We start from the raw sequence: 11,015 nt of genomic DNA, 5'->3' as shown, positions 1-11,015 counted from the left end.
ATCATATTTTGTCACATAATGGGGGTTATGTGAATGGGTCATTGTCATAGACCTGGATTTTGCTCCTGTGTGACCCTTTTCCCCAGCGTGGTTGATAAATTAGTACTGCAACCCATTCCTCAGCATATTTACTTGGAAGCAAGACCCAAAGTGACCCCAGTGTCACTTAGTCTACACATGAAAATGCTGAGGATCATTGTCTTGGTTACTCCAACTTTACTACTCATTCTAAAAAACTTCCAAATCATTGTTAGCTACCACCTGTTGGAATATATATCTGACACCTCTGATGAAAAATAAAACTCTTGGCTTTCTGAGCATGGCTAGGTTGTTAAAACCCAGTTGCATGGGTGGTGTTCATGAAAACATTTCTACACAGCTGTGCAAATGTCTGAAAGGTACTCCCCACACACTGTATCGTCCCACTCAGTTCTTTTTTTTTTAAAAAAAAATATATTTTATTAATTTTCCAATTAAAACCAATTATATCACATTCATTATTTCAAATTATACACATATATATATCAATCAAACCGAATGTTATGCCAAATCGTCTAAAGAATTTTTTATTTGGGTTCCCATGCTTCAAGAAATTGGGGATTCCTCGCAACCGTCCACTGCCGTCTTTTTTCTAAAGTTCAAATCGTCCTCCAAGTTCATAATAATCCAGATCTTCCCCTTACAGTCACATAGATGTTTTCCACCTTCAACCAATTGTTTCCCAGCTGCTGAGATAAATATCAAACAAGGTTTCACAAATGTTCTTTCTCCTGTGTGGGTTAATCAGTCCAGCCTCCCCATAAATCTTCTTAGTCTGGAGCTCCCTGTTGCGTCGAAGCAGCGCCATCTTAAAAAGCTCAAATCACTTTCGTTTTCTCTCATAGCCGTGAAGATTAACGATCTTTATAAAATTTACAGCTTTTCCAGGCAGAAGACCCAAACATCAAACCATAAACTCTTGGTAAATTAATGGATCTCCTTGCCCTATAGCTGAACTTAGCTTCAGATCGCTGCTCCAATTCAAAGTGCGTCACAGCTCATAAATCCTCCGAACGCGTCCAGGACTCCTTCCGTCCGACTAGGGGGGGGGGCTTTTCTCATCGGCAACTCCACATCTTTAAAAAATATGCTCAGTAACAACAGTTTATAAAGTTCAACTCACACAGTCTTTTGCTTCTCTTTCACTCCAAACAAGCCAGAACATCGCGTCTAGGAAGGTACGAAGTAACTCATATGAAGAAAAAAAAAACTCCATTCCCTTATCGCTCCGTCCCCATCAATCCTTCTTCCAGATGATATACAGCCTTTAACTCCTCTCCCTCAGCAGCATAGATTTCTCAGCAGTAAACAGCGCTTCTTCCCCTCCTTCTGAAGTATGTCCATAGATTTAAGCCTAATTATCTTCTTTAACCATGGAAATCCCCGCCATGCAGATTAGCGTCCGGGAGTCCTGGCCCTCGTAAGTGCTTTTCAGCCCAAGCTCCCCCCACTCCATAAACAGTCGGAGTGGGTCTGGGGGCATCGCGGGCCAGCGGCCCCTCTCCGTAACCCCCGGAGAGGGTAGGGGGTTGCCATTTACTCCCCTAGCAACCACCAAATTCCTTACGAAGGTCAGAGGGATGGAAAACAGGTCCGCCATTCCTGCCGGCGGAAACCGGAACCGCTGATGACACTCAGTTCTTGGGTGACTTAGTCTGACAAAATCCAGCCGGTTCAGAAGAGGGTGCATTTAAACAAGTTTGATAATTGTTTACAATATGTAAAACAGCAGGGTGAAAACATTGGTTTCTAGCTATGGTAGCATTTAATAAGGGAGCATAATCAGGTTTATTTTATACCTGAGGTTAGTAATCCCATCCCAGCAAGAAATTCAGCTTGCATTACAGCATGGACATCAATGTGTGGCAGAGTCAGCTTAAGAAAGCTTGTAGGCAGAAAAGCTTTACCATTAGGGAAGGGTGCTCCAACACGCGGCCCTCAAGGCCTTTTTGGTGGCCCCCGGCAACCTTTGACAACACTGCCCCACAGCCCTTGCACTGCCTTCCCAAAGCCAGGTAAGGAGGCGCTAGGGCAGGGTCCTAGAGTCCTCCTTCCCAAAGCTGGTTAGCGCTTTCCCAGCTTTGGGAAGGAGGTGGGAGGGCTCTAGGACCCTGTCAGAGCCTCAAGCCTACTTCCCAAAACCCAGCTCCTTGCTTAAATGGCTTTGGGAAGGCAGCATGAGGGCTGTGGGGGCATCAAATTTTGGCCTTGCTCCTCCCTGCCCCCCTGCACCGCACAACAAGGCAGTGTGTGGCTTGTGGGTTCTATATTGAAGTACTCTTGTATTAAAAGTTGGTATTAAAAGTTATGCCACCCTGCATTATGGGAATACTCGCAGGGAGGAAGTTCTTTGCATCAAAGGCATGCAGATAGGTATCTCAATTGGAGGCTGCTTCTGCGGTTTAGCGCATGAAAGGACAAGATGTAAGACTGAATCCCAACAGGACTTAGAGCGCCCTTGTAAGAGTGGGGAAGCATCCCAAGAGGTTGTGTATCATACGAATTCCATATGGACAAAATACGGGGAGAAGAACTTCAAACTTGATTTCCTCAAAGAAATCCCCATAGCTTGGAGATCAGAGTAAGAAGGGAAGCGGCTTGGTTTTATTGTTGAGGTTTACAGTCAAGTGGCTCATTTAGGTAGATTACGAGAATGGCTCACGCCACATTTAGCCAGAGCAATCCTTCTGGTATGTGGGGCAGGGTGTGTGTGTGATCCTTGCAGGTTATGAGCCTGGGAGAGCTCAGAGTATTCCTAATGGAAATGTGTTAACCTGGTTTATTTGGAACATTTTGAAGTACCAAGGACAAATGTGTTTTTCCTTCTTGGTACCAGTATATTTAGCTGCAGAGAAAGCGTAGCACATCTGAAAGATTTAGCTTCACACAGGTGTCTAATGGCAAATAAAATGTGAGCTTTTTGCTAAGAAATAATTGTGATTGCGCAGCTTGTGTTTTGGGGGGAGGGAAAAAATTAAGGTGTTTTTTTCCTTCAAAAAAATCACTCCGAAGCATTTAAGCTTACCGAAATCTGCCTCCCTGCAAAAGGAAGATCTGAACCGACTGATTATCTGGCCTCGCCATGCTTTCTGCATCTCCCACAGCAGCGGCCCCAGAAAAGAAACAATTTCTTTTATATCGGCAGAGTTATTCATTAATCCTTGAAGATGCTGCTTGCTCTCGTTCTCAGACAGGTTCACAAAGCTTTTTGCAGCATTCACTTCTCTAGGGTAATCCCTGAGCTGTTAAGTCTGCATAGATTTCACTAGCAACATCCCTGTGCTGCTGCTGCTGCTGTTGTTGTCTTTTTCTTCTTTTTAATGGAACGTTTCAGTGATGATTAAAATAAATTCCTCTTGTTAAAGGCGAAAGGCGCATTAAACAACGGTTAGATGAAAGGCTGCTTTTTGAAGCACACTTCACATCAGTGTTCAGTTGGTTCCTTTTTCTCCCTGGATACTTTTTATCTTCCAGCTTCCTTTTCTTTAATGAGGCAAAGGCAGGAATGGGGGAAGTTGGTCAAGGACAACGAGGCTGCAAGAACAGTTTCACTTTTCCAATGTACTCACACTGTGTGTGTGTGTGTGTGTGTGTGTGTGTGTGTGTGCAGGACACTTAACACTCACTGGAAGGCCATGCAAAATAAAGAAAATAAAGCAAATATCTCTTAGAACCTGGTAGCTGCAGTCGTCCCATAACAACCACCAGCGGGTTTTTTTCCTTGGGGCCGGGGGTGAAAGAGGGAAAGAGCAGGCTTCTGAACACACGCTGTACCTAATACCATCACATGCCAAAACATGTTTTGTGAGGGATGGTCAGGTCTATGTAAGCAACAACAGTGGAAATATTTTAGCACACTATCAAACATTTAAAATCATGTACCCAAGGAGTCAGCACCACAGAGCTTCCAGGAGTATTAATCCAGGAGAAAGGCATAGCTGCCAAGTTATCCCTTTTTTTAAGGGATTTTCCCTTATGCTGAATAGGCTTCCTCGTGAGAAAAGGGAAAACTTGGCAGCTATGGAGAAAGGTGTTGTTGAGGCCTTCATTTGCCTCCAGTGTAACAGGGACTAACAGCACTTTTATATAGCTCCTGCAAAGAGGAAATTAATATCAAGAATGACCAAGCATTGCTTCAGGATGACTCTTGGGAAGTGATTCACTAACAGACATGTAGATGCCCCAGTAAAAGAGAAAGAGAGAGAATGTGTGTGTAACAGAGGTTAGAAGAATGCCCACCATTCATTTGTGCTCTTGGTCATGTGAATGAAGCAGGTCATGTTGCCTACTTAAGCTATCTATTACATTATCATAAGAGCCCTCCTGTGGCTCAGTGGGTCAATGCATGTGGCTGTTAACCAAAAGATTGGTGGTTTGAACCCAGGGACAGCTATAAGCAGAATTCCTGCATTGTAGGGTGTTGGACTAGATGACCCTTGGGCAGTGTTCGAAACTCCCGTTATTCTAGGCACATTTCACGACACGGAATTTCATTAGCGCAAAGAGTTTCTGAGCTCTGGGCACAGTACTTCACCTAAGATTTCAGAATAAAACTGCAGTGGAAGGAAAGGAGGACCTTTTTCTGCCTCCCCACTTACAGCTACTCTCTGAAGACTGGAGAAGAGACCCTCTTAAGAATATTAGGGGGGTGGGCAGGAGAAGGACTAGACTGAAAAATGAACATAGTATTTTAGCTGCAGTTCAGTCATTTTCAGCTTTGTTTTCTTGTTATAAAAAAGTATACCTAGACATTCCATTGCTGCACCCATAACCTACGTTTAAGGTGCCATTTAACTCTTAGCTTCCATATCTCCGTTTCTAACACTGCCCTCGGGGTCCCTTCCAACTCTAGAATTCTATGATTTGTTCCAAACCAGCCCAGCAAGGGAGGAGGTGAGTATATCCCAATGAAAGGGTTCCTCAATTGGCCCATGGACAGCTGGTGATCCAGGAGCTTCATGCGGGTAGTCCATGCACAGCACAGTACCATTTCTACAATGGAAAAAAACACCATTAAGTTCTCTACCAATACAATTTTCAAAGGGACTGGGAGAGCAGTGTGGGAACCTACAAATATGGAAGGGAAATGAGAAATAGGTAACAGGCTGAACTTTGCTTCTGGCCTCCTGAAGAAGCCACCTGACCAGCATTTTCTCCATTCTGGTATGACGGAGCCATCCATACCTGTGTGACACTCTCCTCTCACTATGATGCAAATAGTTTTTGATAAGTTTTGTCAAGCTTCAAAAATCTGCAAAACTGCTTTGACCAGAGCACAATAATGGCTCACTCTATCACCTTCACCCATTTGAAAAACCATTGTTAGACTCCAGCCAAAATCTTTCACACTGCTAAGTAAGTCCCAGGAGCAGGAGACACTTTGTTGGCCCTTGCTAAAGCTGACTTTGTGGCATGGAAGTATATTACAGCAGAAGCGTATATTTAACTTTTATGGCCAGAATGTAAGGTGGTGGGTGAGAAGTGTCGGTCGCATGTAACATCTGAAGGCAGACCTATACAGGGAGATTTTAATTGTTTCAGGGTTTTTTGTGTGTTTTAATATTTTGTTGGAAGCCACCCAGAATGGCTGGGACAACCAGACAGATGGGCGGCATATAAATAATAAAAGAAGAGAAGAAGAGTTTGGATTTGATATCCCGCTTTATCACTACCCGAAGGAGTCTCAAAGCGGCTAACATTCTCCTTTCCCTTCCTCCCCAACAACAAACACTCTGTGAGGTGAGTGGGGCTGAGAGACTTCAAAGAAGTGTGACTAGCCCAAGGTCACCCAGCAGCTGCATGTGGAGGAGCGGAGACGCGAACCCGGTTCCCCAGATTACGAGTCTACTGCTCTTAACCACTATACCACACTGGCTCTCTTATCTATACTTTTATCTTAATAATAAAAGTATTATTACAGCATAAGAGAGTTGTAGCTTACATTCTGAAATGGTTCTCAGTTTGGCTGGATGGCTGGCATGGTATCTAGGCCTAAAAAGAAAGCAAAGCAAGGAGTGGCTTGAATGGGATGCTAACCAGGCACACATTCAGCCTCAGGAAGTATGTAGTCAGACAGAAAAGAGGATGAGCAATGTAACAGCTGGCAAAGCACTTCCTGAGGGCTGAGCTCATTTTTGTAATAGGAACACTTGTGGCCAAACAAGTGCTAATGGTTGGGATAAGTAGCAACCTTATTAACTATGGAAGCTTTTGGAACTGAATAAAAAATCTTGGCTTCTAGCCTTACCATCGCTTGGGCCTCTTAGGAGACATTAATATCCCTGCTCCACGGCATTCCTATTACCGCTTCATTAAGGATCAGATAATGATATGTATGGTTTATTCTGCACAGAAGCTGATTAATGGCTAATATTTCACACGGTGCTTAATGGGACCTTTTATGAAGTGAGCAGAAAAGGTTCTCCTATAATCTCTTCAGCAAATGGAGTAATTCTACCCATTTGCACCAACGTGACAGATTTAACACATACTTTTAAAAAAAGCCCTAAATGCCCGTTGAGAAACTTGGAGGAAGATTATATAATCCTGAAGAGGAATCAAAGTCTGTGCACCTCTTCCCTAATTCTGTAATGCTACCTAAACCTACACGAAGGCTGAGGCTATCAGACTGCAGCACGGGCACAATAATTTGTCAGCAGCTCTTCTCTCTCTCTCTCTCTCTCTCTCTCTCTCTCTCTCTCTCTCTCTCTCTCTCTCTCTCTCTCAACAGAATGGGCCCTGCAGTAAGAAGAGTGGGCTATATGACCTTAAAACTTCAACTAGAGAGCAACTTAACCTGCCATACAACAAAGGCACGTAGCAAAGACACCAGTGAGAATGTAAAAGTTTTAACCATTTCTCCTCAGCCTCACACGTGCACCTAAATATGTTGCCTCTCATCCTTTCTTCATGTGTAATACCAGGGTGTGCTTGTCTTCCAGTGGTGATGGAGGAATACTTCAGAAAACTGCTTAGAAGCAGGGGCTTGAATATACTGCTCCAGGCACGCTTTCTGTAGTTAAAAAGCCAAGCTTCTTAAGGTGCACCTGTGCAGATGGCCAGGTATGAGAGAATCTGACTAGAGAAGGCTCTCTTCCGAAAGGCTAACAGACAAGGCAGGAGGTTTACGATTCCCACCAGCCCTGGACAATTATCTCAGGGTAAGACAGCCAGTTTCTTCTTGGCCCCAAATGACAGGCCAAGTAGAAAATTACCCCGAGAGAGAGAGAGAGAGAGAGAGAGAGAGAGAGAGAGAGAGAGAGAGAGAAATAAGCAAAAAGGGATGCAACAATTCTTCCTTTGAGGGGCTGCTTCTCAATCAAACTGAACTGAGTTCTCACAATAATAATTTCAGATTTCCCCTTTTTATTTTAAGAATTGCTGCAGTAGAAGTTGCAGAACCCTAAAGCATCTTTATACATAGTACATCTTGTGACAAAATAGGTGCCCTCCAAAGTGGCTGGAGAGCACCGCAATAATAATTTCAGATTTCCCCTTTTTATTTTAAGAATTGCTGCAGTAGAAGTTGCAGAACCCTAAAGCATCTTTATACATAGTACATCTTGTGACAAAATAGGTGCCCTCCAAAGTGGCTGGAGAGCACGTTGTTGCATATTAGGATTCCATATCCAGTCTGTCTGTCTGTCTGTCTGTCTGTCTGTCTGTCTGTCTGTCTCTCTCTCTCTCTCTCTCTCACACACACACACACACACACACACACACTGTGGTTCATCGCATTTTTGCACTGCCATTCAGTTTTTGAAGACAGTCCTTTATCAGAGCGTGGGCAGGTGAAAGTATTCTTCCCTCAGAGCCAGCCCACTCATGAAGCAGGGTGAAGTAGCTGCCTCAGGTGGCGGAAACAAGAGGGGGCACCCCTGCGAGTGCCCTGAAATGCCACTGCTGGAGAAGCAATCCAGGTAACAGAGGCTTCAATAGGGGCAGAGTAGTGCAGCACTCCACCACCCAGCTTTGCCACTGGGTGGGAAGGGAGATTTGCCAAGGGCTTCTTCATACCCTTGCCAAATCTCTTCCCACCCCCAGAAAAAGCTTGCAGAACCTCCCCCCCCCATTGCAGGGGCAGCAGCAGGGCATATTGCCTCCAAAATATCTTAGGCCACCCCACCCTCCCTGCCTTCATTCCCTCTATGGTCTTTAGGGTTCTTTAGGGTTCTTACTAAAGGCAAATACTGCAGCCATTCTTATGCACTTAAATAGTGGAATGCTACATGTTTGCATGCATACATAATCCAACACCCCACACACAGCGGAAAGCAGGTCATCACTGCATATAATCATGCCCATCACTTCTAAATTGTTATCTGAAGGAGTAGGGGAATAAGGCACTGCTTGTACTTGGGCCTAGCACCACTCTTGCCCAGGCAGCATGCAAAGGGAAGCAGCTTCAGCAACATCAGAGGAGGAGGAGGAATGGTCACTAGTGAATGGCTGCGTATGAGAGCTCTCTCCTCTTTATGAATGACCCTGAGCTGTTCCAACAGGCTTTGACTTGAACAAGGTGAGCAGCCTCTGTTGCAAACCCCCAGCGTACTGCACGGCTTCAATCCCTATATGAAATTAGCAATATAATCACATAGGAATAAAAAGCCATAGAAGACAGTGGGGCAAATAATGCATCCGGTAAGAAGATGAGCCTCTGGGAAGAGATACCCATTGCCTGAACCCTTCCTTACTGCCCTTTTCTCTTCCCAACATGAAGGTTGTAGCTACACAGACTTCACCATGCATTTATCAATGGAGCTGACAAAAAAGGCAGGTTTAGGCTGTATTGGAAGTTGTCCAGTCGGTCACCATGGAGAATCCCTGGGCCAAAAGTGCTGCGGGGTAACGCAACCTCTTGAGTTGTGAAAGGAGAATTTGATGTAAGAAAGGATATTCGGCAAGATGGTAGAAATAAAGAGAAGACCCCCTAAAAGGTAGCAAAAATTAAAAGAACAGCGGAACAGCTTTGTTATCCTGTGCTATCCATTCTGGATTCTATAGGAACCTTAAGGAAGGGCTTTCTCCAAAGAGTCCAAACAGACCTCTGCTTAATGTGCACCCTGGAATTGCATCTTGGAGAGTCACATTTTGGAGTCTTTGTTACTTGATGTGGCCAAAATAATTTGGGGCTGTCTTGACGCACCATCCATTTGCATCTCTGAAAAGGAAACAAAAAGGTCATTATTTTTGTCTAGATAGTTTAAAGACTTCATATTTAAAAATACCAAAAATATTTCATATATAAAAATCACTTTCCTAAGAGAGTATTATAGCACAATCCTAACCATGTCTCTTCAAAAGTAAGTGCTATTGAATTCAGTGGGACCTGCTCCCAGAGCAGATAGAATACTAAAATTGTAGGATTGGGATTCCCAGAGTCATCTACTCCAGCCCCCTGCAACGCAGGAATCACAGCTAGGATTCCTGACAGCCATCCAACCTCTGTTCGAAAACCTCAGATGAAGGAGAGTCTACCTTCTGAGGTAGCCCATTCCACTATGAAACAGTTCTTGCGGTGATAAAGTTCTTCCCAATGCTTATTCAGAATCCCCTTTCTTGTAATTTTAATCCATTGGTTTGGGTCTTACCCCCTGGAGTGGCAGAAAACAAGCATGCTTCATCTTCTATGTGACAGCACTTCAGATATTTGAAGATATCTTATCACCTCTCAGTTTTCTCTTCTCCAGGCTAAGCATACCTAACTCCCTCATAAGGCTTGGTTTCCAGACCCTGGACCCTGAGAGTCTGAGGACTCTAGCAGGGAAGGTAATAAGGTGAAGTCCTGTTGTGTGAATAGAAGCCCGTTGCACCCCCAAACAGCTTTTCCCTCACCTTGACTTAGGAAAGTTCACTGTGGCTGAATACAGTAGATAGTGTCTCTAAAACAAATGAAGCGAATTTTAATAGCTTTCTGCTGTTGTGGCATTCGCATTGGTTTCTTGAGTGTGTACTAATATAATGGTTTGTGTCATTGTTGTTGCAGGATGTTGTATTTCCTGTATTTTCCTAGGTACAAACTGCAGCCGCTCTCCCTTGCCCAACAATTTTTTTTTAAAAAAAGTGAAACTGATTAGACCTGAGGATTGATAATATGTTGCGTGAAATACATGCAAAAGGGGAGCAGGCTCAGGCCCCACCTCTTCATCTCATTCAGCAAGGGATTAGATTACCGTAACTAAATTAGCAAAACAACTCCTTACATTACAACTGAATCTAGATATTAGTTGGCTTTAAAAGGTTTTTAAAATTTAAACACTTACCAGTATTCCCACAGCCAGCAAAGCAAGAGTTACTTGCAAAATCTCTATCCACTATTCTGCTCCCACATATGACGTGCATTTCCCATAAGCATTGTTGTATATGGCTCCTGAGTGAATTTTACATGGTACTGATCCATGAGAAACAATTCCCTGAAAATAAAAGAAAAAAAACAGACACAAAAGACTGCGGTTCAGTTCCATTTTTACATGTTTTTATTTGAGCCCTCCTATCACTTGACTATACAAGTCTCATGCTGATTGCAGCCTAGAGTGGCAATTTTCTCAGCTTTATATAAAACGAGAGACAAAAACAACCAAGGAATGTCCTGTCTGCCCTTCAGAGATATTCCAGAAGGACATTAAAGCAAACACATTTGTATTCATTCTTGCAAAACCTTACCATCTCGAAAATAATTGAATACAAGAAATATGGAATTTGCCAGCCATCTCAGACACCCAAACCCAGACCAATATGCCATTTTTTCTTTAGACCCCAAAAGGCAATACCAGTGCTGTTTTTCTAGAAGAAGAGGTGCCAGAACTGAGTTCCAACATGTTCTGCCTGGGGGTGTGTGGACCTGGGCCATACCCTTGTCAGCAGCCTTGCAAATTAAGCCCACAAACATTACTAGTTAAGACAAATTTTTACTAGCTTCATTGACTGTCACTTGCAAATCATCTGTAGCCCATGATCACCTTTAAAAAAGAAAGAAC

General features: G+C 43.6%; 1 long non-coding RNA gene across 1 annotated transcript; it reads right to left on the bottom strand.

The window, feature by feature from the left end:
* Window positions 1–4,897: 4,897 nt before the first annotated feature.
* LOC132591711 (uncharacterized) lies at window positions 4,898–10,441 on the bottom strand. The gene is made up of 3 exons (XR_015948219.1): window positions 10,302–10,441; window positions 9,084–9,199; window positions 4,898–5,031 (listed from the first exon to the last, which is right to left on the bottom strand). It is a non-coding gene; the product is annotated as an uncharacterized LOC132591711 (long non-coding RNA).
* Between the last annotated feature and the right edge of the window lie 574 nt (window positions 10,442–11,015).

The sequence above is a fragment of the Zootoca vivipara genome, chromosome 2 (assembly GCF_965207765.1).
Source record: "Zootoca vivipara chromosome 2, rZooViv2.hap1.1, whole genome shotgun sequence".
NCBI lineage: Eukaryota > Metazoa > Chordata > Lepidosauria > Squamata > Lacertidae > Zootoca > Zootoca vivipara.
This window is presented reverse-complemented; position numbering and strand designations above follow the sequence as displayed.